Consider the following 27,039-nt stretch of genomic DNA (forward strand, 5'->3'; position numbering starts at 1 on the left):
CGTTCAAGGTAAAAAGACAAATTACCTAAAAAATCAGGAATGGATATTCATGAACACATACTAAAATATCTATACATAGACTATCAGTGATAAATACTCTATACTGTTCCCATGTCTTGGTCTATTTCTTTTATCAGAACCTGGAGAACTGATTGGATAGTGGAGGAAAGAAGACTTTATAGGTCAGTTTACATAATCTACTTGTCTAATTTTGTGAGTAGAATCTAGGAGATCTTCCTGTATTACATTGAAAACTAGGTATTTCCGTTCAGAACTTACTGCCAAGAAAATCAAGACTTGAGCACTAGCCAAACAAAGAATTACAAAGGAGGCTACAGGTAAATCCCAAGATTAATTCATGTCAAACCAATTAAATCAGATGTCAATAGTGTCCAAGAAAAATCACTGGGGCATATAATGGACTTGACTCAAAATTTTAGGAGTAAAGGTAGAAAAATTGTCCTTGCTTTTGGCTGAGACCGAATGGAAGGAAGTTGAAGGCTGAGGAAAAAAAATGGGAGCTAAAGGGAGTTCAAGTGGAGGTAAGTAAAGCGAGGCAAAAGGAGATGAGACATGGTTTCTGCCCAGCTTTCTATGCACAGGCTAGCTACCAACTGGCCTTTATCTTGTGTAGGTGTTTGTAAGTCCTGAACCAGCCAATGTGCCCAGACTTTGTAGAACAAGATGGGAAAGAAAAGCACGTTTTGGGACTGAGAGAAGAAATTAGCAAAAATACACAAAAGGAATATTTTCAGGATTATCTAGAGACAGCGACACCAAAAGATGCTTTAATATGTAGAAATGTATAGTTCCCAAATTGAAAAATTCCTGAAATAATGAATAAAAACAAATATGGAGAGGTAGCTCGCAAACCAGAAAAGGGACCCAGAGACCGTCAGAAAGGGAAAGAGCCCAAGAAAGAGATCATGAAAATGAGGTAGAGAAGGGACCTATGGCGTAGGAGGGAGAAAAGGGCCAGAAGGAGGAAACTACACAGGAATTTACCTTAAACTGGCTGTTTGGCCCTGTAGATCCTAACTGACTATTTGAAGTACCAAGTGTCTGACAAGGTTCCTCTTTAAGCCAGCTTTTCCCTGAGGAGGAACAGGGTAGAAATCCATAAGGCAAATTTAAATATGGTGGGGGCTGGGGCAAGTGGATTGTGTAGCTTTGCTAGAATACTGTTGATTTTAGAGTTAATTTTATTATAGGGAAGAATCATCTTGGACCCTCTCCTGGAATATTTACTTAATGAAATTCAGAAAAACCACATCTATAACACTTTCAATTATAAGGCAATCTCTTAAGTGGATCCCGAAGATATTATCATAATTAAGTTCTAGGGTATGTATTAATGCAGAATCCTAGTAAATGGAATTCTTCTCATAAAAGAAGTATCTCTGTAGATAAACTCCAGAAGCATTACTGAAAACTTCCCCTCTACGGGAATATGCTGGGATGTGAGGCTACTAACAAGAGAATTTTCCTTTTCCTCGCGGATCATAAAGCTCGGTTGAAGCGACAGCCAGAGGAAAAGCCCACATCAACGAGTACGATATGGTGAGATGCTGGGAGGAGAAAAACTGCAAAAGGTAAGTAACTTACACCTGCTTCTGTTCAAAAACTGAAAGCACACTGAAGGAAGAGAGTAACTTGATAAGAGCAGAGTGAATCATTGGCTGGAAGTAAATTCAAACTGGGTCTTGAACTGTTGGTGTGTTGGAAAAGTGACTGACCAGAACTTAATTGGAAAGGAACTCCAGGAGCAGAGGTGCAACAAGGAGGGGGAAAAAGCCGCATATAAGGAACATGATCAAGAGGCACAGAGGAGATGCCTAGAGGGACAGAGAGATGACCTTGGGCAGCGATGAATAAACTGTTGATGGAAGGAGCTTTAAAAATAAACAGACAGGGGCCAAGAAACGGAGATGATGGAAAGATTTAATTTTTTTTTTTCTTTTGGCTTTTCACAGGTTAAACAGCCACCTAAGCTTACTGGCAACAGAGGCCTGCTAACAAGCGGGGAAGCAACTTTTAGGAGATGTTTTGGAGACTCCAGCCCTGCTGATTTCACGCGGCAGAAACAGCGGCCAGTTAAACACAGACACGTGAAACGTGTGTGCACACTCGTGTACAGTCATCTCTGTCTTTCGGAGGAACTGTGTTCCGCCCAGTAAGTTACCTCCAGGAAAATAAGTTACCGCTTACATCATAGTGAAGGTGGAGTGGAATCTGTTCCCTCACGACTTTTTTTGAGACTTTTCATTTCATATGTAACAAGACAGAATTTAGAGACTAAGGATGTTGTTCAGATATTGTTTTAGATTGCTGGAGGAACACTCTAGAGCTATTGTGATAACTCCAACTGCTGACTAGTTTTATTTAACCATATTTTTAAGATCTAATATCTCAGAAGAGATACAGAGAACAAACTGATGGTTGCCAGAGGGGAGGGAGTGGGGGGATGGGCAAAAGGGTGAAGGGGAGAGGGAGATACAGACTTCCTGTTATGGAATGAATAAGTCACAGGGATAGAATGCACAGCATAGGGACTATGGGCAAGGGTGTTGGAATAGCGTTGTATGGGGACAGACGGTAGCTACACTTGCGGAGAGCACAGAATAACACCTAGACTTGTGGAATCACTATGTTGCACACCTGAAACTAATGTAACATTGTGTGTCAACTATACCTCAATTAAGAGAAAAAAACCTCAAATGTTAAAAAAAAAGAGAGAGAATTCTCTTGAAGCTGAATCAGAGGAAGATACTATTGTCCTTAGATTAAACTACAGAATATCTTATAAAAGGATGAACTTCATGCTCCATTCAACTGTTTTTACCACCATACTATCAAAGTAATAACGATTGCATATTTAGCACTTCACAGTGTGAAAGGTGCTGAATAAGATTCTTGGAGAAAAAAAAAAAAGCAAATGACACTGTCCTCAGATGCAGAAATCTGTGGAAATGCTATGTAAATATTTGAGGTCAGAATTTGGTTTGAAGTGTTTAGAAAAAGGAACGAGATATTTAAATGAGACAAATGGCTTAGAGGCTTAATGGAAACAGATGGATAGCAATTAGAGGGACAGCTAAGCTGGAAACCCCACTGCAAATAGTTCCCGGCTGGAGAAGAGCAGATGATGGCAGACCCAGGATGGGAGGACTGAGAAAGAAGGAAACGGAGAAGTTGTTTACTCCAGCTCTTCTTCAGCCTTTGCTTGTAAGTAAAAAAAAAAAAAAAAAAAAATTAAACTTAAGAAAAATAGGCAGTGCTACTGAATGAAAGCCAACTGACAGTCATAGGATCTCTATCATTTATCCTTTCTTTCCTGCCTTCCATCGCCCTCTCTCTCCTCTGTCTCCCTATTCACGTCTCACAAAAAGTCAGGATTTGTTTTAACAGCTTTGTCATTTTCTTTATTTCGTCAGAAAGGGCCACAGTCTTCCTCCAAGTCTTGAGTTAATACTGTAACATTGTAAAGGAGGGAGGCAAAAAGCCTACACTTAAAAGGATGGGAGGGAAGAGGGTTGGCTACTAAAATTTATTTTTTCATGTTCAGAAAGTCTAGAAAAAAAATAAATGAAGCAGGAGGAGGAAGGAACTAACATGGCTTAAACATTTACCATGTACACTTTCAAAAACAACCGGTTGTAAATTCCCAGCTTGGAAAATCACTTTTAACAGGGTTGGGGGCTGAGAAGGGGGGGGATGGATGTGGAACTGTTGCCTCGTTAACTGTTGCCTTGGTTTATTCTGATTATATTTAATAATATTGCACAGTGACATTCAAAGTATACCATGCTAATTATTTTAATTTGATGTTTCCTTTTTCAAAGCTACCACTTAAATAGCCTGAGGCATTAGATTTTGACAGGAAATGCTGGGCATACTTGTAACTACTCACCTTCAAAATCTTCAGACATGTATCTTGACCATTAAAAACCTAATTGAAATCATGTTATGTCAAATAAGATGAATAGTACAAGAAACAGGGTACATGAAGAATGGAAATATTTGGGAGGAAAATAAATCTTTCTAATTACTGACTGGTGTTGGGGAAAAGCAGATGCTTCCTCTTAAGGATAGCAACTTTAATTATAGAGATTTCTTGCTTTTTTTTTTTTTTTTTGGTAATAGAAAAGCCATTGGCGGTTTCAAAACACATATCAATGAAGTTATAATAAATATGTATTTATCTAGAGTAAAATAAAAAACTGAATTTGAAATATTGGAATAAATATAAGTTACTGAATAACAGAAGACATGAAGTAAATATTTGAAATTACCTAGACTTGGTAATTACAATCCACTAAATATCTTCACAGAGAATTTACCCAAACACTTTAAAGTTTATATCAGAGTGAGAAGTATTCGAAGGACTACCCAAATATAAATGACCAAAATTCTTAAAGAAACAGAACTTTGAGGCAACTGGGCGGTTCAGTTGGTTAAGTGTTTACCTTCGGCTCAGGTCGTGATCCTGGGGTCCTGGGACTGAGCCCCACATCCAGCTCCCCGCTCAGCAGGGAGTCGTCTTGCTGCTTGTCCCTCTGCCCCCCCCATGCTTCTGCATGCACGTGTGCTCTCTCTCAAATAAATAAAATGTTAAAAACCCATAAATTTTCAATTTCAGTTCAAAAAATTTGAATTAAGATACTGTGTAAGGAGTCATATTATATGGCAGAAAAAAAAAATCTGGCTGGAATTTAGAGGCCTGGATCTTAGAGCCCCGTTTTATCTGTTCATCACTAAGACCAAGTTTTCCCTTGTCTGTAAAATGAAAGCTTTGGACTGACTTGTGTTCCCCTCCAATTTTCAGACTTTGTGAATCTGCAAAATAGTATTAAGAGTCTGTATTCTCAATTCAAGATTAATGTTGAAAATTCATTTACTTTCCAGGATTCAAAATGCACACACTATGATCTCATTTTTAAAAGAATATTTACATATAAAATAATTCTGTGTCGCCATACACCAAAGTACCAACACTTACTTTATTTAACAGATATTTGTTCTTGCAACATGTGCCAGACCTCGCGTTCTTCACTGTGGATACAGCAGTGAACGAGGAGGACCCAGGGGGCCCTCAGGAGCATACCGACTAGTGGCCGTATCTCTGGGAGGCAGAATTTTGCAGTGTGAGTTTCTTTCTTTTTTTCTCTAATCACATTTCTGAAGTTGCTACATGTAACACCTTTGAAATAAAAGAAAGTTACCACTTGAAAATTTTCCACTGTTTGCAAGATATCACATGGTCCTCTTTCTTTACAAACAGTGATGTACAAAAGAACACTCAGAACTCCAGGATTTTTAACAAAAACAAAGCAACTGCTTAAATCTGTTCCTACAAGCAACAGGTTTTGTAGATTTTATTGCTAATTTATTTTTATACAAGATCTTTGTGACCCGTTGACCAGAGGAACATGATCCTGCTAACAATTCTAGATCCCACTTAGAAAAGCACAGGGGTCATAAAATTTTCAGAAGAAACTTTTAAGTAAAACAATTATTGACAAACATCAGTAGTCCTGTGCCCCCCAGTAAAAATTTTATAGTGCTACCTATAATGATAGCTTTGACCCGTCATATTATCAAAATCCTTTCTGAAAGGTCCATAGTATTACCTTCTTCTTGATCATTTTTTTTTCTAGTTATTGTTTATTGATCCCTGTTTAGTCTTGTATAACTCTCTTTTGTTGTATAGTTCGCCTTGTCTAAGGACCTGTTTTGAAGAAGTCAGAAATCCCTGCTAACATTTGCAAAGCTTATGCCTTTCAGGCGGAAGCTGCTTTCTTTCTCGTTACATTTTTTCTTCTTTCCTTTCTAAGTTTCCTATTCCTAAGTATTTTCTTCTAAATCATCCTTAGGCCTGTATTCCACATGAATTTCACTTGACTGTCATTTTAGAAATTGTTCTTGTGCCATTATAATTACTTTTCCTAATCAGACAATATATAGCTTCCTAGATAATTTCATTATTTTTCTTTTTATTATTATTATTATTGCTATGATTACTAGTAATCTAGTACTACTTAGTGTTTAAAAGCAGATATATGTACATGCAATATACTAATTATAGTCAAAAGGAATACATATTAATAAATATGATGTGGAGGATGGCCTAGGTAATTATATCAGAAGACTATTTTCATTTTTAATAATCTAGATGATAGTTTATCATTTCTCTGGACAGCCTAATCTGATCATTAATAATCTTGAAAAATATGGAATAATATTCTAAAGATAGCATCAGTTTTTCAATCCGTAGAACTGGATTATAACCACTCTTTTCTCAATGTCCTATAGTCTTCTATCATGATATTATATTATTTTGTACCTAAGCTACATTCATCATGCTATAGTTTAATTCTGTGTCATGATATTCTCTAACCAGAAGTCATTTCTATATTTATCTTCAGCTTTGAAGAGGTATTAGGTTTAAATTACCTTTCCTGTGCCTTATCACTTAACTTTTTAATTAATCTTAAAATTTTTTCAAGTCTCATAAATACAAGGCTCTTTTACAGACTTGAAGTCAAACTAAGTATCATCTCTGCCCTCAGGGAAATTTCAATCTAGCTAGGGAAGTGAAACAAATTATTATCACCCAACCTTCGTTACTAGCCGAACTTGATCCAAGTTCTTTTGAGTTGTAGCGTAAACTATAAAGTTGACAGTGTAAACTTCACATTCATTTGAAGATGAAGAGGATCTGCCTTACGGGTCCAGACTCCATTCATCCCCAGTATTGAAGCCATCCACGTGGCAAGTGTACCTGCTGCCCCCCCCCCTTGGAGTACGTGTCACGAAACGTGATGAGAGCTTTCCTCTGAATGACGCTGTTGATACTGTTATTATATACATTTTACAAATAAATCAGAGTTCTGAGAAGTTAAATTCTTTGCCCGAGTGCCACGGTTAGGGCTCCTTTTGAGTCCAGGCCCCCATCTTTTCAATAAAACTTGGTCGCCTTCCCCCGTAGTATCAGTGTCAGAATCACGGTTCCTTCAGTAAACCCTCCAGCAAACCTCCTAGATCCGTCCGTGGGAACTGCAGAATCTGATCCGTGCAAAGCTTATGGAGACTGTTACCTTTTCAGCGTTCGTAATTAAGGCATTCCTAGAAGAGCTGAGGAGAATTGAGGTCAATTAATTGTCACCGCCTACAGTATTATATGTCATGAAGGATTCTGAAGGTGTGTTTGAGATCAACAGGGAAATGTTGCCATAATTAATCACTGATATTTGCAATGGGTATAGAAAGAGGAAGTAGCTGCATACAGCTCAAGTATTGTTTTCCATCCCAAATCATCCGTGAAGTAGCAGAGTTTATGTATCTTACCTACAATATAATTCACTGACTTACGGTCACTTTATTTTTCACTATAATCCATGCTTTTATCTACCATGACCCTCTCTGTTGCCCTCCCTTATCACACAAGACACTAATTTTTCTATTCTTGCTTGTATCACTATCTGCTTCAAACAGTCTTTTTATTATTATTAGGGCAAAAGATCTTTAACCTATTTAATTTATTATCTTTATGGAGAGGCTACTGTTTGTTACTTTGAAGAGTTAGATATCATATGGACATAGAGAATCAAAGTTAACATATAGGAATAAAAAGTAATTTATAGTCACAAAGAACTGAGTTATGGTTACCATAGTAATCTTAACTATGACTGTTAAGGTTAAGGTAGAAAACTTAACCATAATAGCACGGAGACATGGCTTTTTCATGCTTAATAAGCTAGTCATATTACATATCATAATTGTGTGCAATAAATTACTTCTGCAGGGTAAGGAAACCTCTAAGATGACAAATCAGCAATTGTTAAGGGTTGATTAGCTTCTTCAAAATGTCCTATGGGCAGAAAAATAATATACCGTCTACTGCAAAGTGTCTGTTGATATCTATGTAATAAGAGAAGTAAAAATAAACATTTGGACATAGGAGCATCTTGAAAAGAAAGTCAGATTTCTAATAAAATCCTAGAACTTGAGAGTCGGCAAGGACCTTAGAGACCAGCCCAAAGCAGAAATGTGTTGTATGGATTCCCTAATAGACTACAGCCAGCCTTGGCTTCAACTCCTACAACAGAGATCTTATTTTCTCACCAGGCAGCCCTTCTCATCGTGGTACAGATTGAAGTGTTATTTTAAAGTTGTTGCCTTGAGTCAACAATCTGCCTTCTTTTTGCTTTCACCCCTGATTCCTGCTCTGCTCTCTGGAATGACAGAGTGAAAATAATCCCTATAACAATGCTTGACAATCCTTTAGATACCTGAAGACACTATTAAGGTTTTTCACTCATCTGATTCCTGAGGTTAACCTGTCTCGATTTCTTCGGTTCTTCCTGCAGATCCTAGTTTCCTGACACGGCCAGCATCTGCTGGTCACTACCGATTACACATGTCTCTCTTGAATTAAGGGGGAAGGAGTGCTGAATTAAGCAAAGTAACTTTTTCTTTTTTTTTTTTTTTAAAGATTTTATTTATTTATGGGACAGAGAGACAGCCAGCGAGAGAGGGAACACAGCAAGCGAGTGAGAGAGGAAGAAGCAGGCTCCCAGCAGAGGAGCCAGATGTGGGACTCGATCCCGGAACGCCGGGATCACGCCCCGAGTCGAAGGCAGACGCTTTAACGACTGCGCTACCCAGGCGCCCCAGCAAAGTAACTTTTTCATGTATCTCTTATGTTCCAGGCACTGGGCCAGTGAGGTCTGATTATCTCAGGGTGAAAGGATCTACACTCTTCATCATATTCTTCTAAACCATGTGGTCCGCTAAAGCTGCACAGTGTTTCACACGAAAGGCTATTTTTTTCCTACTGTGTTGTACTTACATATTTGCCTAAGTCTAGGTAGCAGAGTTTTTTTTTCCTGCTGAATATCTTCTTGTTTTGATCGGGTTTTTTTGCCTGGAAATACGCTTTGGCAGGGTTGGGGGAAAAGTTTTGAATCTTGAGGATACCCATTGCTAAACTTTTAAAATCTAATAATTACGTCTTCTATTGCCATGGGGAAAGTATTGATTAGGACAGACTCAGGAAAGGAATCCTCTGGTCTTCCCTGTTTGCTCTCATTCCGCACTGAAACAGAGGTACTGCTGGTACCCTTATCTTGCATTTTCATGCCTGGGTACACTATAAAACCTTTGAAAACTGATCTTATTTAAACCTTGCAGCCACCTGTAAGATTGATTTATTATATCTTTGTTTTACAGATAGGGATATTAGCGAGGCCACACAGCTCCAAATGGCACAGTGAGGACTATAACACAGCTCACTACTTTCCCTCCTGTACAACTAAGTCTTCCAGTGGGATCTGTGTTCGTCCTAAGGACGAACGCAGGCTCTCTCACCGCCAACACAAACTGCCATCGAGTTTCAGACAGCATCAGGAAGAGAGGGAGGTCCTCAATATCCCCAGCCTAACATGCATTCCATCCATGAGAAACAAAGCAAGCGAATATTTAAAAGTAATGTAGCCATCACTGTTCTAGTTGTGATTGTTAAATAAGCTTCAACTACCCCAAACTGGACTATTATCCCACCTACATTACCAGTTTATCCATAAGGATATTATGACGGTAATTTTTTTTTCTAAAATCATCTTATACCAATCTTAACATTTTGTACTACCAACCTAATAACTCTGATAAAATAGAATCAAATATTTTGGAATGTTTTATCCTAAAAAAGCCACATAAAATCTTATATTTTCTATATATTAATCATTTATATAATAATGTATTCTACCATTTCACAATGGATAGGTTTTTACTTTTCTGAAATGGGGCTATTATTATCCTTCAAGTCTCCAGGAAACTTGCAAGACTGTATGAATTTTTGGAATATTTCCAAGGACATCTTAGACAACTGATAAAAGTTGCTTTGCCATCCTAGAATGACATTTCATGCTTCTGCAGACTCAAATTCAGTTGTAGCTATCAGAAGGTTCATATGACCTCCTTACATACCTTGGTCCATGATTGTGTCTATAATTTGTTGATTTTCCATTTTCATTTGGAAACCTTGCCAAATATGAAAGGAAAATGGGGTCTGGATTTTGTTTGTGAAATCTAGAAACCTGAAATCATTTGCCTCTAACATTGAGTCTAATCCTTTCTTTTTATTCTTTTTCCTGCTCTAAACAACAGCTGAAAAAGTCACATGGGCTGTTTCCAGTAACTTTTTTCAAACCCTCAGTTTATTCAGGGTTTTAATCTTTCTGACACTATTTCTAGACATTGATGCACTCTTTTGCATTAGTCCTTATTTTTAAGTCTCTTCATTGTTTGCACATCTTTTAAAACAAAAGATGTTAATCAGAAAGCTCCTTATACAGTCATACTAATTTTTCACTAATGCTTCCTTGTTTTCTTTTTCTTTGAGATATTTGAATTTCAGTGGCATATTTTACACATCTCCAACCTTCAAAAATTGTTTTTAAAAAAAGAAAGGGGGCGCCTGGGTGGCTCAGTTGGTTAAGCGTCCAACTCTTAATCTCAGCTCAGGTCTTGATCTCAGGGTCGTGAGTTCAAGCCCTGTGTTGGGCTTCACACTGGGTGTGGAGCCTACTTAAAAAAAAAAAAAAAAAGAAAGAAAGAATTTTCTTACCCATCACATGCCATGTATCACTTTAGTCCCTAAGAAGTCTACCTGTCTTTTCACTGAATTTTTTGAAATCTGTTTTCCTACTCTATTTAACTTTTTTATGGTCTTTGAGTTACTGGCAAGTACAAATTAACTAAGAATATGGCCAAGGAAATCTTCATACTACAGACAAACAGTGTGATAAATGAGCTTGACCAGATGTTTCCCTTTTTGGTTTAAGCTGAAAAAATCTGGAGAAACACTCTTCCCAATCCATACAGATTTCCTTTGGATAAAGCCTTGGCAGCACCAAATGGGGTGGGAAAGGTCTTTGTAAAAGTAAACCATTATTCAGTGAAGTTTGATTACTGTGATTTCTGTCATGCCAGTACCTCAGAATTATTGTTCCATATGGTGGAAAATTTGAAGATGTATATGACATGTATTAAATTTCTAATGTGTGCAGACTTGATATATTTATTTATTTTAAAGATTTTATTTATTTATTTGACAGAGAGAGACAGCCAGCGAGAGAGGGAACACAAGCAGGGGGAGTGGGAGAGGAAGAAGCAGGCTCATAGAGAGGAGCCTGATGCGGGGCTCGATCCCAGAACGCCGGGATCACGCCCTGAGCCGAAGGCAGACACTTAACAACTGCGCCACCCAGGCGCCCCGACTTGGTATATTTAGGACCCGATATTTTATCTGTATTAAGGCCTCGCAGATTAGTCTTCTCAGAATCCTGACACGTCGATTTCCACCATTGTCTGCATGTAGATCGGACATTGTGGAGGAGCTACCTCAGGAGCTCATGGGTTACAGCGGTGCTAACACGGTTGCTAACGTGAAGGCTGCTTCCACCAGAGTCACTTGGGAGCCTTGACAAGTTGTAGACAAAAAGGAACTGGAACCTTGACAAGTAGAAATTCATTTGTTATAGTCAGATCTTGTGTGTGTGTGTAGTACAGTGATGCCAGGCCTGTAGGTTAGAAGATTCTTTCCATTTATTTCATCGTTTGGTCTCTTTCCAAAATAGGATATTTGAATCACTAGAAAATGTGAACAACAGCACCATGTTAGGGCCCCATAAAACTTTTTTATTACCCTCATTCCTGAATTAATAACATGCCAGAATTATGTATTCCTAACTCCTCTGGAGTGATAGCAATTGTAACATCAACTAACATTTTCCCCCTTCCCTTTGGATTTGCAAAGCGCCTCACATATGCTCTTATTCAGTCCTCACAGCCGCCCCTTGGAGGTAGATGCGACTATTCCAGTTGTGCAGATAAGCAAACTGAGATTCTTCAACTGTCAGTTACTTGCCTCAAGTGAAAAACTAGATAATGACATAGCACCAGGACATCCGTGAGCGCAGACCTCCTTTCGTTTCAAACAGTATGTTCTTTTCATTACGTTAACACTGTGAGGACATTTATGGTTTCTTTAAAAATTCTGTGAGGACTCAAGAGATAGAGGCAGAGGTGATGTTAGGTGAGGGCAGATTTAAATAGCAATGTCCATGACTTGGTGGGGGGAGGGGGAGGCTAAAGAGCTGTTACACCGAAGGATGAGATGAGAACTAGCCAATGGTAGGAATGCCAATGGCCCAAGCTCTAGAATTTGCTCGATCCTCAATTGGTATGAATCCTAAGATGAATTATTAGGATCTCTGGTGGCTGAGAAATGCTTCATTGGACATTGTGAGTAAATAGAGAAAAGTACCAGATGTAAAGAAAAAAAGAAAAATAGTTTATAGTCAGTACATTGGAAAAGTGGAAAGACAAAGACATTTCTGACTTCAATTCTTTATCCTCTGTAATAAACTATATTTCTGCTTACCAAATATTCTAATTCTTCTGCCTGCAGTGTCCCTCACTGCAGGGCCCTCCCAATGGGATGATTGTACATTCCTTTCCCGTTGCACTTAGAAATGTTCACGAACAGAAGTTAACGTGTGTCTTCTCAGTGGAAGCTTTAAAAGCCAGCTTGTGCTTGGCTGTGCCACTTTTCTCTGCCTCAAGAACAGCAACATCCAAAATACCAGTAGGTCCCTCAGCCTAGTTCCTGGAGATAAGAGACTATGGAGGAGGGGCCACAGCTACCTTGCAGTGAGCATAATATCAGGAGGGAGAAACTCTTGTGGTTATAACCACTAAAATTTCAGGGTTTTTGTTGTTGTTGTTGTTGTTACTATGGCATAACCTATACATTCCTGACAGATATATTCCTCTTTCTATGTGTTTATTCTAAAAAAAAAAATGGGTAAATAGTGAAATGCACATTAGGTCAACCTCTTAATAATGATTGTCCTGTTCATTTATTTGTTTTTAAAATGAAAGATAAAAATGACATAGGAATTAAATATTTCTTAAAAATATGATGCCAGTACAATAGAAACTGGGAAACGGAAACGATACATGATCAGACATATGAGAAATTACCGCTATAAGCAGCATCAAGATGAGCTGAAAAGTCATGAAGTTTTGCACACAGTTAGTGCTTAATCATCACAGGGGCAGCAGTGACAAAGTTCTCAAAAGCAGAGCATCCCATTGGGCAAAGCAAAAAATATATATATTTTTGTAAGTAGAGCTAAAAATCTTCCCAGAAATTCCCTTCGTTCTAAGAATCTTTCATAATTATTCCTATTATACTTTAAAGTTGCCTGGTAATTCCAAAACAGTAGTTCTGTTGTTGTTGTTTTAATTAAAACAGCCTATTTTACTTAAATTTGCTATCACCAAACTGAATGTCAGAGGGAATTAGTTATTACTCATTTTAATCTCTACTTGTTTTCTCACAAGAAAAGAAATAATCCATACGTCTAAACAGAATTTTGCCAGTGGTCATTACCTGTGTTTTCATTTGTGTGTCCTCTGTTTAAAGAATAGCTTCTGGTATTTTTATCTCATTACCAAAATTTAAAACTTTAATTTCCTTACTTAAGATGATGGGATTATTTTACTTCAGGTATATTTCTTTTAGAATTACCTCCAAGCTCACGTGTCAGATTTCTTGTCCCCTTATATTATATTCCGCACGCCCATATCAGTATCAGCAACACCTCTAAACATTTCTTTCAGTGGACATTTCAGAGCACTCCCTATGATCCCAAATTGTGGCATCCTAGGCATTTAAGGGTTCCTGTTAATATACCAACAGTTCAGTCAGAAGTTGCTGCTATTAATGCTGGGATCATTTCATTTACCGCATCTATAAGGTGTGTTACAGGGGTACATTTTGATAGAGGTAGAAAGAAGAGAAAGAAAGATCCCAAGTATGAACATATTAAACTTCTAGTTCGCCTCTCTCTCGCTCTCACTTTCTCCCTCTCTCTCTCACCCCTTAGGTCCCCCCAACTTCTGAAATCTAAAGCTAAGATAAATGACTACATCTTTTCCCCAACTTAGTATTGAAGCACCTTAGGGTCAATCCTGGGACCCCTCTCTTCTTGACTCTAGTTGGTTACATCCAGCCCCATGACTTTAAGTTCTATCTAGAAATGAATGACTGTATTTTTTTTTTATCTCCAATCTCAATCACTCCTGTGAACTCCAAGCTTATACATCCTACGTCTCCTCTTTGATATCAGATAGGGGTCGCCAGTCTAATATGACAAAACTCGCCATTTGAATTTCCCCCAAGCCTTTTCTTTTCATTCTCTTCTCTGTGTCAGTAAATGGCAACTGCCCTCCTCTCAATGTTAATGTCTCGATTCATCTGATTCTTCAAAATGAAATCCATGTTAATTATCTTCCCCTTTTTCCACCCTCCTGTTGTCCCCCACATATCCCCTCTTCTCCTCAGATCTCATCTCTTACCGTCTGCTGAATGGCCCTCGGTCACTGCTATCTACACTGGCCTCCTGCTTGCTGCCACCTCAGGGCATTTGCATTTGCTTTTCTGCCTGGAAAGGTCCTCCTCCCGTTATCTGCACACCTTAATTCAAGGGTCTGCTCAAGTATCGCCTTCTCAAAAAGCCTTACTTGTGCACCTATACAAAATAGCATCTTACCCTCCACCCCCTTTACCTACCTTTATTTTTACCTCATAGCACTGACCACCTCTTGACTGTGTATGTACTTGTGTCATTCTCTTGCTACTTAAACACTAGTTCCTAGAGGGGAAGGACGTTGTCCATTTTGATTACTTTTGTGCCTCTAGTGCCTAGAACAGTGCCTGACACAAAGCAGCTATTTGTTGAATGAATGAAGTTTTGATGCAGTGAGGAGCTTTGGATGATCAGAAGGCAGCACGAGCCCTGCTGGAGAGGTGTACAGGAGAGCAGAGAAGCAGGCCCTAATTGGGCATATGTCGGTACTGAAGATAAACTTTGCCGATCATACACTTTCCCTAAGGTTAGATCTGTATTGTATCATTTGCTTTTCAGTGTAAAATGTCAGAGTGCCTCCAAGTTCTGCACTATTCACAGGAGATCATTTAAGTAATTTTGACAGTAAAAAAATACAGCACGATGCTACCTCCCTTCCTACTCCCCTTACACCTTAACTGTGGCCTCTTCGGAGTGTGAGGTATTGTCTACAGCAGAGTCTTTGCATTTATTTGTCTTTTTATGACTCCACAGAACCCAAATTTGGTACCTTTTCCACTTGTATTCTTAGTTCATTCACAGCACAGTTTAACATGGAAATTCAGCATTTTTATTTATGATGTGAGATTAGGACTGGGGCGTATGTAGAAGCTTTATTGTAGAAGCTACCAGAAGGAGCAAGAGTGAAGAAGCAGGTAGAGTGAACAGAAAAGGAGAAAACGCCAATATAAAGGGATTATCACCCAGGTCACTGCTGGGAAGCCGATGGGGCTTCCTCGGAGGCCTATGTAAAATGCCTCCCAGGGTTGTCCACCTGAAGGCGGGGGTCTAGAGCAGGGGTTGGCCTCCTATGGCCTGTGGGCCAAATCTGACCAATGGCTTTTTTGTAACTAAAGTTTTATTGGAACACAGCCATGCTAATTTGCTTATTTATTGCTTAAGGCTGTGTTGGGGCAATAAAGACAGAGCTTACTAGCTGCCACAGAGGCTATGGCCCCCAAAACCTAATATAGTTCCCATCTGGCCCCTTTCAGAACAAATTTACCAGTCTCTGTTCTAGAGCATTTATCCTCAAGCTCCCATGCACCTTTGTTGGAGAATTTCTTGAGGAGCTTTATCACTTCTGTGCTTCCTGGTACTGATCGTAAGAGGACCAAGTCATCTTAGAGCTGAGAGGCCCCTGGCTGAATGGGGAAGCATGCTGCATATGACCTAGGCCGCTTACTGTCAGTGAAAGGTGGGTCTGAACTGGCGCAGAACCACCCCCTTGTAGTTTCAGCTGAAATTAAGAGTGGGCCAAGAGAATGTAAATCATGCCTCAGTGGCATCTACTAGTCTTGATTTGGGCACATGTTAACAAGTTTGTGCCCTGGAAAGTGCAAATCTATTTACAGATGAAAACACTTAACTAATGAGGCTCCTAAATGAGACTTGGGGAAAATTGACTTACTGATTGAGGCAATTATTACAAGCTAATTGACTAGTGACAACTAATCCTTGCAACTGTTGAGCTTCCCTAACCTCTCCCATAAATTACTTTTATTCTCTTGCAAGCCAAATAGTCTTTATTGTCTTTTGAAATTATTGTTTATAGATTTATATTTAAATAAAAATTGACAAATACTTAATGGAAAAAGAATTATAGAGCCTATAAAGAAATGAAAGTTCAATCTTATTTCTTATTCCACTGCCAGAAGTTTAAAAAGATTTTGTATTTGGGGCGCCTAGCTGTTTCAGTCATAAGAGCATGCAACTCTTGATCTCAGGGTCTTGAGTTTGAGCCCCATGTTAGGTGTAGAGATTACTAAAAATAAATAAACTTTACAAAAAGAATTTGTGGCTTGGTATGTAATCTTCCAGATTTAAAAAAATTTTCTATTTGAATATATATCTACTTACATTTGTTTAAAATAAACTATACAAACTTGTAACTAACTTGCTTTTCCCAAATGTAATATATATTAGACCTTCTTCCATATCAGTACAATAAAGATTCCTTGTTATTTTTAATAGCCGTATAGTATTCCATTCCATATACATACTCTGATTTCTCTGATAAACGTTAAATTGTTTCTAATTTCTTACTATTTAAAATGATACTCAATAAAACAAAACAATAAAAAGCAAAGAAGAAGTTGTGCTGTACATATACACTGACCAGGTCCCAGTTGTAGATACCAGTCTCCAGGACTGGACTGGAACTAGGACTCCTCAGGAAAATGACGATTCCAGTGCTAGGATGAGGACAGTGAGCCTTGACCATCTTATTGTACCAGAAAGTAGGAAAGTGTTCTGAAAATGAGCGGATTATGCAAAAGGATGCAGAAATTTGCTTGAAGTGGTTCCATTTGCCAAGTCTGGTCCAAATTTAAGTACCAAAATAATAAAGATTGTATCTTAATTAAGATAAAATTGTTAATATTATATGTTAATAAGGATTATTTTATTGACTAAAATTAGGTCACTAGTCCATACTGATATAAAGAAAATCTAAATATATAAAGTCACTTGTAGTAGAAAGCAAACGATATAGAAGGAATGATGGAATTAGAAAATCACTGTTTGGCAACCATCATGTAAACAAGTGACTTGGGTATGAATCAACATGAGATCCTAAAATTAGTGGGTGAAAGTTTGAGGAGTAACTGAATTTTTTTAGTCTCAAAGTATGTGCCCACAAAATACCTATTAATTACAAAGAGAAATATGATAATATTACACTAGGAAAACCTGGCAAACACCTTAACCAAGTGTTGAAAGTTAACATTACCAGTAAGAAGATAAAACTCTAGCAGGTGCCTCCAGGTCTGATAGACTAAGGGAAGGACTAAAGGGTAATCCTACCAAAAGTGCATGACATGAACCCAGTCATGAAAATACATGAGACTGACCCAAAATAAGAAAAAGTCTGCGAATTACCTGGCCTGTACTCTTTTAAAAATGTCAGTGTCATGACATACAAAGAAAGACACAGAAACGGTTCCAGGTTAAATGAAACTAAAGAGACATGATGATGAATACAAGCCATGGATTTTCTTGCCATAAAGAGCATTACTGGGACAAATGAAGAAATCTGAATAAGCTCTCTAGCAAAGGTAATATTGTATCAATATTAAATTCTGAACTTTGATAAATGTACTGAGATTTTATGGAAATGTTCTGGATTTTTAGGAAATACACAATGAAGTATTTAAGAGTAAAGGAGTACTCTGTACAACTCACTCTCACACACTGCAGAAAAAAGTTGTGTAAGGGTGTGTGGAGAGAGGAAAATGAGAAAGAGAAGAAAACTAATGTAAATAAAGTGTTAATACTTGGGAATTCGGGGTGAGTTATCTTCTTTGGTTATTCTTGTGATTTTTCTATAAATCTCAATTATGCCAAGAGTAAATTTTATAGACAGTACTCAAGTGAACATCAGTATTTATAAATATTTGTATCATTCTAAAGGAGTTACTGTAGAATAAATTCCAAGTGGAATTGATAAATCAAGGGATATGCATATTCTGGGTTTTCAGAGAAACTGAAGAAGTTCTATTTTACTCCTATGTGCCATTTGATAATCCACAAATGATACAGAGATAGTGCATTTCTGACACTTCGACATCAACGAACACTGTCCCCCTTTTGAATCTGAGTCTGATAAGTGAGAAATGAGATTTCTTCACTATTGGGGTTTGCAGTCCTTTGATGAGAAGATAGGTTGAATATCTCTTCATAGATTCAGTAATCATTTGAATTTCATTCTGTTTAAAGTGACTGTTCATACGGTTTGCCATTTCAGGTGGCATTTTTTTTCCTTAATCATTTATAAAATTTATTATGTTCAGGAGAGTAACAAATGTAGTATTAATTGTGAATGTGGATTCCTTCAACCTTTTAATTGTGCTTTATAATTTTAGGTAATCAAATCAGTCTTTTCCATAGGCATCAGGATTTCATATCATGTTTAGAAACTGAGTCTGTATAAAACTTTTTTTATAGTTTTATCTTGATAGAAGGGAAGTTAATAACAACCTATAAACCAAATGCCCCACATGTTCTGCATTGAAAACAGTTGTTACAGAATAGTTCAATTTTCCTAGCTTGCTCAAGATTTATGATGGATTTGGATCCCAAGGACAGGTCTGGTAGATTTCCCTCATCTTCTTCCATCCCAGTCCCACTCTAGCAGATGACAGTATGTGTAGGGAAAGTGCTGTCATCCTTCCCAAATAAGGCATCTCTTCCCAGAAATAATATCTTAGTGTAAATATCCGCCTGGAGAGAATCTAGTTGTTTTCTGCTTAGATGGGTCTGGCAGGCAGTGTCAGTCCCTTTGATCCCTTGAAAGCACACAGGCCTGTGGGCTGCCATCCTCTTGAAGGAGCCTGTCATTCCCCGTCAATCCATATTAGACAAGGATAGTGTTTTGTAACAGTTTATCTCCTTCAAGGTGATTTAGTTATTTTCTGCCGAGATTATGCTAGAGGATGTGATTACTTTTGTCCTGTCTGTCTCGTTATTTTTATTGCCAGAAAATGTTGTCGTTTACTTTCACTGATAATCTCTCTCTCTGAGAAAAGATTGTATTAATATTTTTCTGCTGGCTAAAAGCTTCATTTTTACATCGAACAACATAGAAATAAGATTGCTGTGCCTGTTCTTTGAAGATGCTGTCACGAATAAACAATAAACAACCCTAAGGAAAAGGGAGCTTTAAAAGTAGCAACATGTTATGCATAGAATATTTGTAAAAGAAAAGATCACCTATATAAGCATTCAATTACATGTAAATTGACCTCTCTGAATCATAGTATGTTGGTTAAGAGGAAATATTTGGATCTTACCATTGCTAGCTAAGTAATACTGAACGTGTGTCATATGCTGTTGTAGCTTACTCCTCTTATCTGTAAAATAGAAATAATTACTGTACTATGTGCTACTGTTGTTGCAAAGATTTACTTAGATAAATCCAGGGAAGTATTTTAATAGTACTTAGTACGTATTAAGAACTCAAGGAACATTAGCTGTCATCATCATCAACATTATAAATAATCCTTATACATTGCAGTAATAACTATCCAAATAATTAGATTCTGAAATAACATATTTAATACTTAATAGTATTATCTGTAATACACAAATGCCCTTTAACTGGACATTGACAGATATTGACTGAACCAAAATCTTCTCATTAACTCAGGAACTACTACAACAACAACAAAAATCCGTACAGTGGTTGCAGAGAGGAAAACTTCTAAAAATATGGCTTTAGTTAAGTCAGGCCTCTACAAAGAATATTTTTCATTTTTGGATAACAGTATTTTACCATAATTGCCTCTCTAACTGAAGAGGTTTGTAATGGACTTGCTGTAAATAAATGAAGGCTTCTTCCTCACAACGTCTTCTGCCATTTTTTGGACCATTCTGGAAAAGGCGGCTGCATGACAGCTCTTTTATTCAGACCCCAAACAGCTCGTGGCACACTCCAATTCCCCACTCCAATATTCCTCCTCCCGGCACCCTCACTATTTAATTTAGAAGGATTTTATATTAAATCCTATTCTGCTCATCTCCCTTTATATATGCACATACATACTCTGTGTATTTCATATTTCGGAACAAAAAACAAGTTGCCAGGCAATAATCACTATATGATATCTTAAAGGAGCTATGTATCACAATAAAATAAATAGAGCACAAATTTTAAGAGGCAGAAAATAAGTGTAAAATGAACACTTAAGAATTATGAAACTTAACACTGACTTCTGTGTCTAATCTCATCAATAGTTTGAATTACTGGATCTATTAACATATTGGGGAGAATCATAAACATAGCATAGCTTTATTTAACATGATGAAGTAACTCATTGTATCCTTGGATGCAATGGACACTGACTGCATAAAGATACATTGATTCATTGGCAACTGAATTGCCCTGCCCAATATGTGCTAATTAATGGAATAATAAAGGGGAGGCTGTAATGGAGAACAACAATCAAAATGTTGTATGTTCTTTTAAAATTTGTTGATATATGATTAGGACGTGAAACTTTCAGTTTTAACAAATGCAGGCACCAATGGAATCCATACATTTCTAAGGTATGGGGTATTTCTCTCTTTAGAAAGTTCCTGTGCCCTTTTCCCAGTCAATCCCTCCCACCCAGAAAGCAACACTTTTCAGAATCCTATCACAAGAGACTAATTGTGCTTGGTCTAGAACTTCATGTAAGTGGAATCATGCAACATGTACTTTTTGGACCCTGGCTGCATGGTATTGTTTGAGATACATCCATATGGCAGAGTGTGACACTAATTTAATCCTTTGTTTCTGAATAGTATGCCATTGTATGCATATACTAATTTGTTTATCCATTCTTCTCTTGATGGACACACATCTGGACAGTTTCCAGATTTTACTATTACGAATAGAGCTGCTATAAACATTCTTCTTTATATTGATACATATTTTCTTTTCTCTCAGATAAACAGCAGGAAGCCCAATACTCTGTAAAAATATAATTTTAAATTTTATAAGAAACTGGCACACTATTTCCCAAAGTGGTTTACCATTATTATTCCTACTAGCATTATGAGAATTCTGAAAGTTCCATATCCTGGACAGCATTTGGTATTTTGTTGTTTTCATTTTAACCCTTCTAATAAGGGATATCTCCTTATGGTTTTAATTTGCTTCCTTGTGCTTGATAATGCTGAGCAATAAGTTCTTTATCAGATATATATGTTGCACATATTTTTTCCCAAGTCCATGAATTGACTATTCATTACTTAGTGGTGTCTTTGGAAGAACAGAAGTTTTTGATTACTATGAACTTCGATTAACACTTTCTTTCTTTTATGATTAGTGCTTTCTGGGTCATTGGCAAGAAATTTTCATTTTACCCAAGGTTGCAAAGCTATTGTACATTGCATTCTTCTTGGAGCTTTATTAATTTAGCCTTTATGTGTAAGTCTATAAGACCTCTTGAATTAATTTTAGTGTATTATATGGAATGGGTTGTGTAGGTATGTTCATTTTTTTTTCCCGTGTAGATAACCAGATGTTCCTATAACATTGGTTGAAAATGTTCCTTCAGCACAGAACCGCTTTGGGACTTTTGTATCAAGTCATTGAACCGTATATCATAGATCTCTGGGTGTCCTTTATTCTGTGCCTTTGATCTATTTGTCTATATTTTGACCAATCTCACACTATATTACTATACTTTTATATAATTTGTAATTTGCTTACTATACCTGTATGTAAGTCTTAAAATCAAGTAATGTAAGCCTTCCAACTTTTAAGATTATTTTGGCCATTTTAAGTTCTTTAGATCTTTCCCACAGTTTTTAGAACCAGCTTGACAATTTCTCAAAAAGTCTTATAGTCATTTCTGTTAAGATGTCATTGAATGTACAGATCAATTTGGCAAGAATTTATATCTTAAAAATATTGAATCTTCCTGTCTAAGAACATGGTATATCCTGCGTTAGTTTCTCTCAGCAGTGTTTTGTAGTTTTCAGTGTAGAGGTTCTATACATCTTTTTGTTAAATTTATTCCTAAGTATTTTATGATTTTGGATGCTATTACAAATGCTGATCATTTTTTAAACCCTTTTTCTATTGTTCATTGCTATCATAGAGAAAAATAATTGAGTTCTGTATACTCATTTTTGATTCTCAACATGTTAAATTCACTTACTTTTAGTTGGTATTTAGTGGAGATTTTTGTAGGATTTTTATGTATACAATAATATCATCTGAAAATAGTTTTATGTTTTCCTTCCTTCAAATCTTATCTTTTTTCTTTTCTCATGCCATTAGTTAGAATGTCTAAATAGTATAATGTTGAGCAGAAGTGGGGAAAGTTTTAATATTGCAACACTGGGCAGTAGGCTTTTCAAAAATGCATTTTATCAGATGGGTGAAGTTTCTATCTGTCTCTAGTTTTTTGTGAATTTTTATTATGAATAGGTGCTAAATTTTGCCAAATACTATTTATGCATTTCTTGCAGTGATTGTGGGTTTTTTCCTACTTTAAACTATTAATTTGAATTACATCAATTTTTTAAAGTTAAAAGAACCTCACGTTTATGTCTAAACCCCACATGGTCATGATTTATTATGGTTTTAATACATATTACTTAATTCGATATGCTAAAATTTTGTTAAGATTTTCTACATCTATGGTTATGAGTGCTATTAGTTCAATTTTTTTTCTTGTGGTATTATTATCTGGTTTTGGTAATAGCATTATGCTGGCCTTATAAAATAAATTGAGATTTTTTTTCTATTTTCTGAAAGAATTTGTGTACATTTAATATTATTTGTGAGTTAAGCGTTTGATAGAACTCACCAGTGAAGCCATCTGGGTTAGGAGTTTTCTTTGTGGAAAGGTTTTTTATGAAAAGTTCAATCTCTTTAGCAGTATAGTGTATATTAGCTTTTTATTGCTGTGTTAACGAATTATCCCTAAAACTTAACAGCTTAGGAGAACAAACATTTATTATCTCACAGTTTCTGCGGGCCAGTAATCAGGGAACAGCTTAACTGGGTGCCTCTGACTTAGAATCTCTCATAGGATTTCAGTTAAGCTGTCAGCCTAGGCTGCCATCATCTGAAGACTCAGCTGGAAGAGAATCTATCCCGAGTTCATTCATGTGGCTTTCTGCAGGCCTCAGTACTTGCTGGTCATTGACTACTAGTTCCTTCCCTGGTGGGCTTCTCCAAGGTTACCTGACTGCTGTCCTCACAAAATGGCAACTGGCTTACCACAGAGTGAGTGATACAAGACAGAGATAGAGAGAGTAGAGATATAGATAAGGTATATAGAGAGAGACCCATAATGTCTTTTATAATGGAATCTTGGAACTGAACATGCCATAATTTCTATTGTATTTTATTGGTCACACAGGCTAATTCAGATAAAACATTGAAGGGGACAACACCAAGGTGTGAATACCAGTATTGTGAAATATACAAAGTAATACAGTCATAAGCAGTGGAAAAAAATAAAAGTATACTTTTCAGAAAAAAAGTATTCATCCCAGTATCTGTACATATATTGGGAGTTTTATGCTCCTTTCTGACACTAATATAGAGAGGCATTGACAAACTGGATTGGTTAGGCAAGGTAATAGGCAACAAATATTGTGGAGTGTTTCTCAAACGCCAAATGAAGAATGGTACTTACAATTGGTTGAAAATCCTGAAAGGCAGCATATTCTTTGATCTGATAGTTCTACCTTTAAGGATTTATCCTGAGAAAATACCCTGGATGAGTACACAAAGAGTTGTGTGCGGAGTCTTCACAGTGTTGGGGGCGCCTGGCTGGCTCAGTCAGTAAGTGTGTGACTCTTGATCTCAGGATCATGAGTTCAAGCCCCACATTGCGTGTGGAGCCTACAGTAATTTTTTTTTTAAGTCTTCACAGTGCTATTTAGCAAAGAAAAGGATGCAAAGAGCTTATTTGTTCAAAAGTAAAGGAATGTTACATAAAATTGGTATTTTGTAGCCATCAAAGTGATTTCCTAAAAATATTCATTGACATGAAAATATTTTTATCATTGTTTCTAAGTAAAATAGAAACACGTCACAAAAAGAGAATTTCCACAGAATGATTCCATTATATGAAAAATTTATGTATAAAAAAGTCTAGATATTATTTTTTTAAAGATTTTATTTATGTGTGTGAGAGAGAGAGGACGTGCTTGACAGAGAGTAGGAGGAGACGGGAGAGGCAGAGGGAGAGGGAAAAGCTGACTCCGCATCAGCAGGGAGCCTGATGCAGGACTCCATCCCAGAATCCTGACATCATGACCTGACCGGAAGGCAGATGCTTAACGAACTGAGCCACCCAGGCACCCATAAGTCTAGATATTATTACTGAAAATATTAGCAGTTATACCAGAGTGGACATCTATTGTTTTACCTTACCCAGTATCTACTTCTCCTTCTCCTAATAGCAAGACCTAGACTTTTCAATTATCCTTTTCTTATCCTCCGCTCAATAACTGGGTGGAATTAACCCAAACCTCCAAGTTCAACAAAGGAGTTGGCATGTGCCCTAGTCTCAAGCAATCATTGTATTCCCAACCAGCCACAGATACTGATTCAGGGTTAAGACTGAGAGAGTCAAACCCCAGACTTTAGTCTGAGTAAGTCTGGAACTAGAGTAGCTCTGTTGCTCCTTTGTGGAAGCCAAGAGACGGTGGTGTACCTGGTGAGATCATTTGACCGTGCATTTCCAGTCAAGCCCTAGCGTCCTCATCTCACTTAGGTTCCACTGCCTCATGTTATAGCATCACGTTTCTCCCCACCACAAACGCCTCTACTTGATTTAGCTGCACCTCGTGGCTTTTGGACTGAACTAGGAAAAAAGGAAGGAAGAAAAGATGAAAGGGAAGAAGGGATGAATAGAGAGAGGGAGGAAGAAAACTTGATTTTCATTTATTTATGAGAAGATGGCTAGGTTAGAAATTAGGGAAATTTATTTGAGACAAATGAAAACAAAAGGGGAACCAAGACCATTGTCTTCTTCATGCTTAAGGACTCACATATAGAAACAGAAAGAACTATTTTGAATTCAATAGTATAAGTTACAGGGAGGCATATTTGCTTCAGTATAAGCAACATAGTGTTCTAACAATGAGAGCTGTCTAGGGGTAAACTGGGATGCCTTGTAAAGCGATGAACCCCTTGTAACTGGAAGCACTGAAGCAGAGACTGGATGCCAATCATCAGAGTTTTGTACAGGAGATTCATTCCTGCCTTAAAGGAAGGGTAGCTCCAAATGACAACTAAATTAGTTAACCTGGGTAGGTAACTAACTTGGGAACCCTGGGCTTTCATTTCATCTTTTTATTTCCTAATATGACAAATAAGTCTTTGCACAGCACGCTTTTTAACAAAACTCAAAAAAATGTCTGAAAGAGGATATTTGGGGAAAGCAGTACTCGCAATTTTCTAGTAGCAAAAATAATTAGGTCCTGATCTTCTTGTGACTCAGAACACTCAGTAGTCAGTGCGTTAAATACAAAGAACCTAATGGGACACAGTGTTCCCTTTGGAAATATAAAGCTATTTCAAATTATACAGAGAAGAGAAATTTCCCTTGGATAAAATTGAAAACATTACATACCATATCAGGGAAAGAAAAACATTATATTTTTATCAGCATGGGACTTTAGAGTGTTTTTTTATGAAAGCATGAGCATCACAAAGTGAAAAAAACAAAAAATATTGATAAATTTCTGAACTGTCAGATTTTAGCTAATGGAGTAAAATTGCTCAGGTCCTTATGGAATAAATTTTACACATGAGTGTTCATTCCTTTAAGCAATAAAAGTTTTGTTTTGATAGAAGTCTTTTTACAAATGTATAGGTACATTTGCCACTTTCCTGCTTTAACAGAGACTACAAAAAAAATAGTGTCTTAATGACACACAGAATTATCACTGTATACTCAACTTATACGGAGGCCCTCAGCATCTTCTGAAGCATAGTGTGTGTGTGTGTGTGTGTGTGTGTGTGTGTGCGCGCGTGTGTGTGTTTTCCTACATTATCGTGCCATTAATGTGTGTTTTGAGTAGTGTTGTCTCCTTTTTAAAGTTTTTCAGTTTTCTTCCTTACTATCAGACTTCCAGTCTGTCATTCTTCAATGCTGCTAATAAATCTATCTCTGGCAGCCTTTTGCCTGATGTTAAATTTGCTGCTTTTCATCTGCTACTGTTTGGAAAAATGGATAACTTAAGCAGAATAAGAGCACACAAGAAAGATTAGATCAAAACGGTGGGCTGAGCACGTGTGCGTGCCTCATCTTCCTTTCCCATGTCCTTGGAAATGAAGGAAATAGATGCTGTATGTGTGCAATACAAGAATGTATGGCATTCTTATAATGCGTTTATTTGAAGTGTATAGTTCCTGGGGGAGTCAAAACTGTTTGGAGTATCTTGGTTCCTACCTCCTTCCTGCAATACTGGAGCTGGGATGGAGGGTTTTTGATGTAGAGACAATCAAAACCATGTGGCCTGTGGGAAAGAGGCTTGACAAAAAGTCTAGCATGTTCAGCGTGCGAACACTTGCTACCAGGAGGCCTTCCACTTTGCCGTCCTGGCGACTTGTCAAATTTTATAAAAGCTTGGATTTTAAAATGAGAAACTGACCCTTTTCAGTTTAACTTAATCAGAATTCACATTTTCTTCAACTCGACATGCAAACAGCTTACGAGAATGGTAAATTTTAATTTATATGTAAATTATTTAATCCCTTAATAGTTTTGGAACTAGAAACTATGACTTTTTTCAGTTCTGGAAGATTCCAAGTTATCATTGCTTCAAATGTTACCTCTCTGCCAATCCCTCCATTCTCTTCCTCTAAAACTCCTGTTAAAAGGGCATT

The sequence above is a fragment of the Ursus americanus genome, chromosome 1 (assembly GCF_024610735.1).
Source record: "Ursus americanus isolate L20-20 chromosome 1, mUrsAme1.1.p, whole genome shotgun sequence".
NCBI lineage: Eukaryota > Metazoa > Chordata > Mammalia > Carnivora > Ursidae > Ursus > Ursus americanus.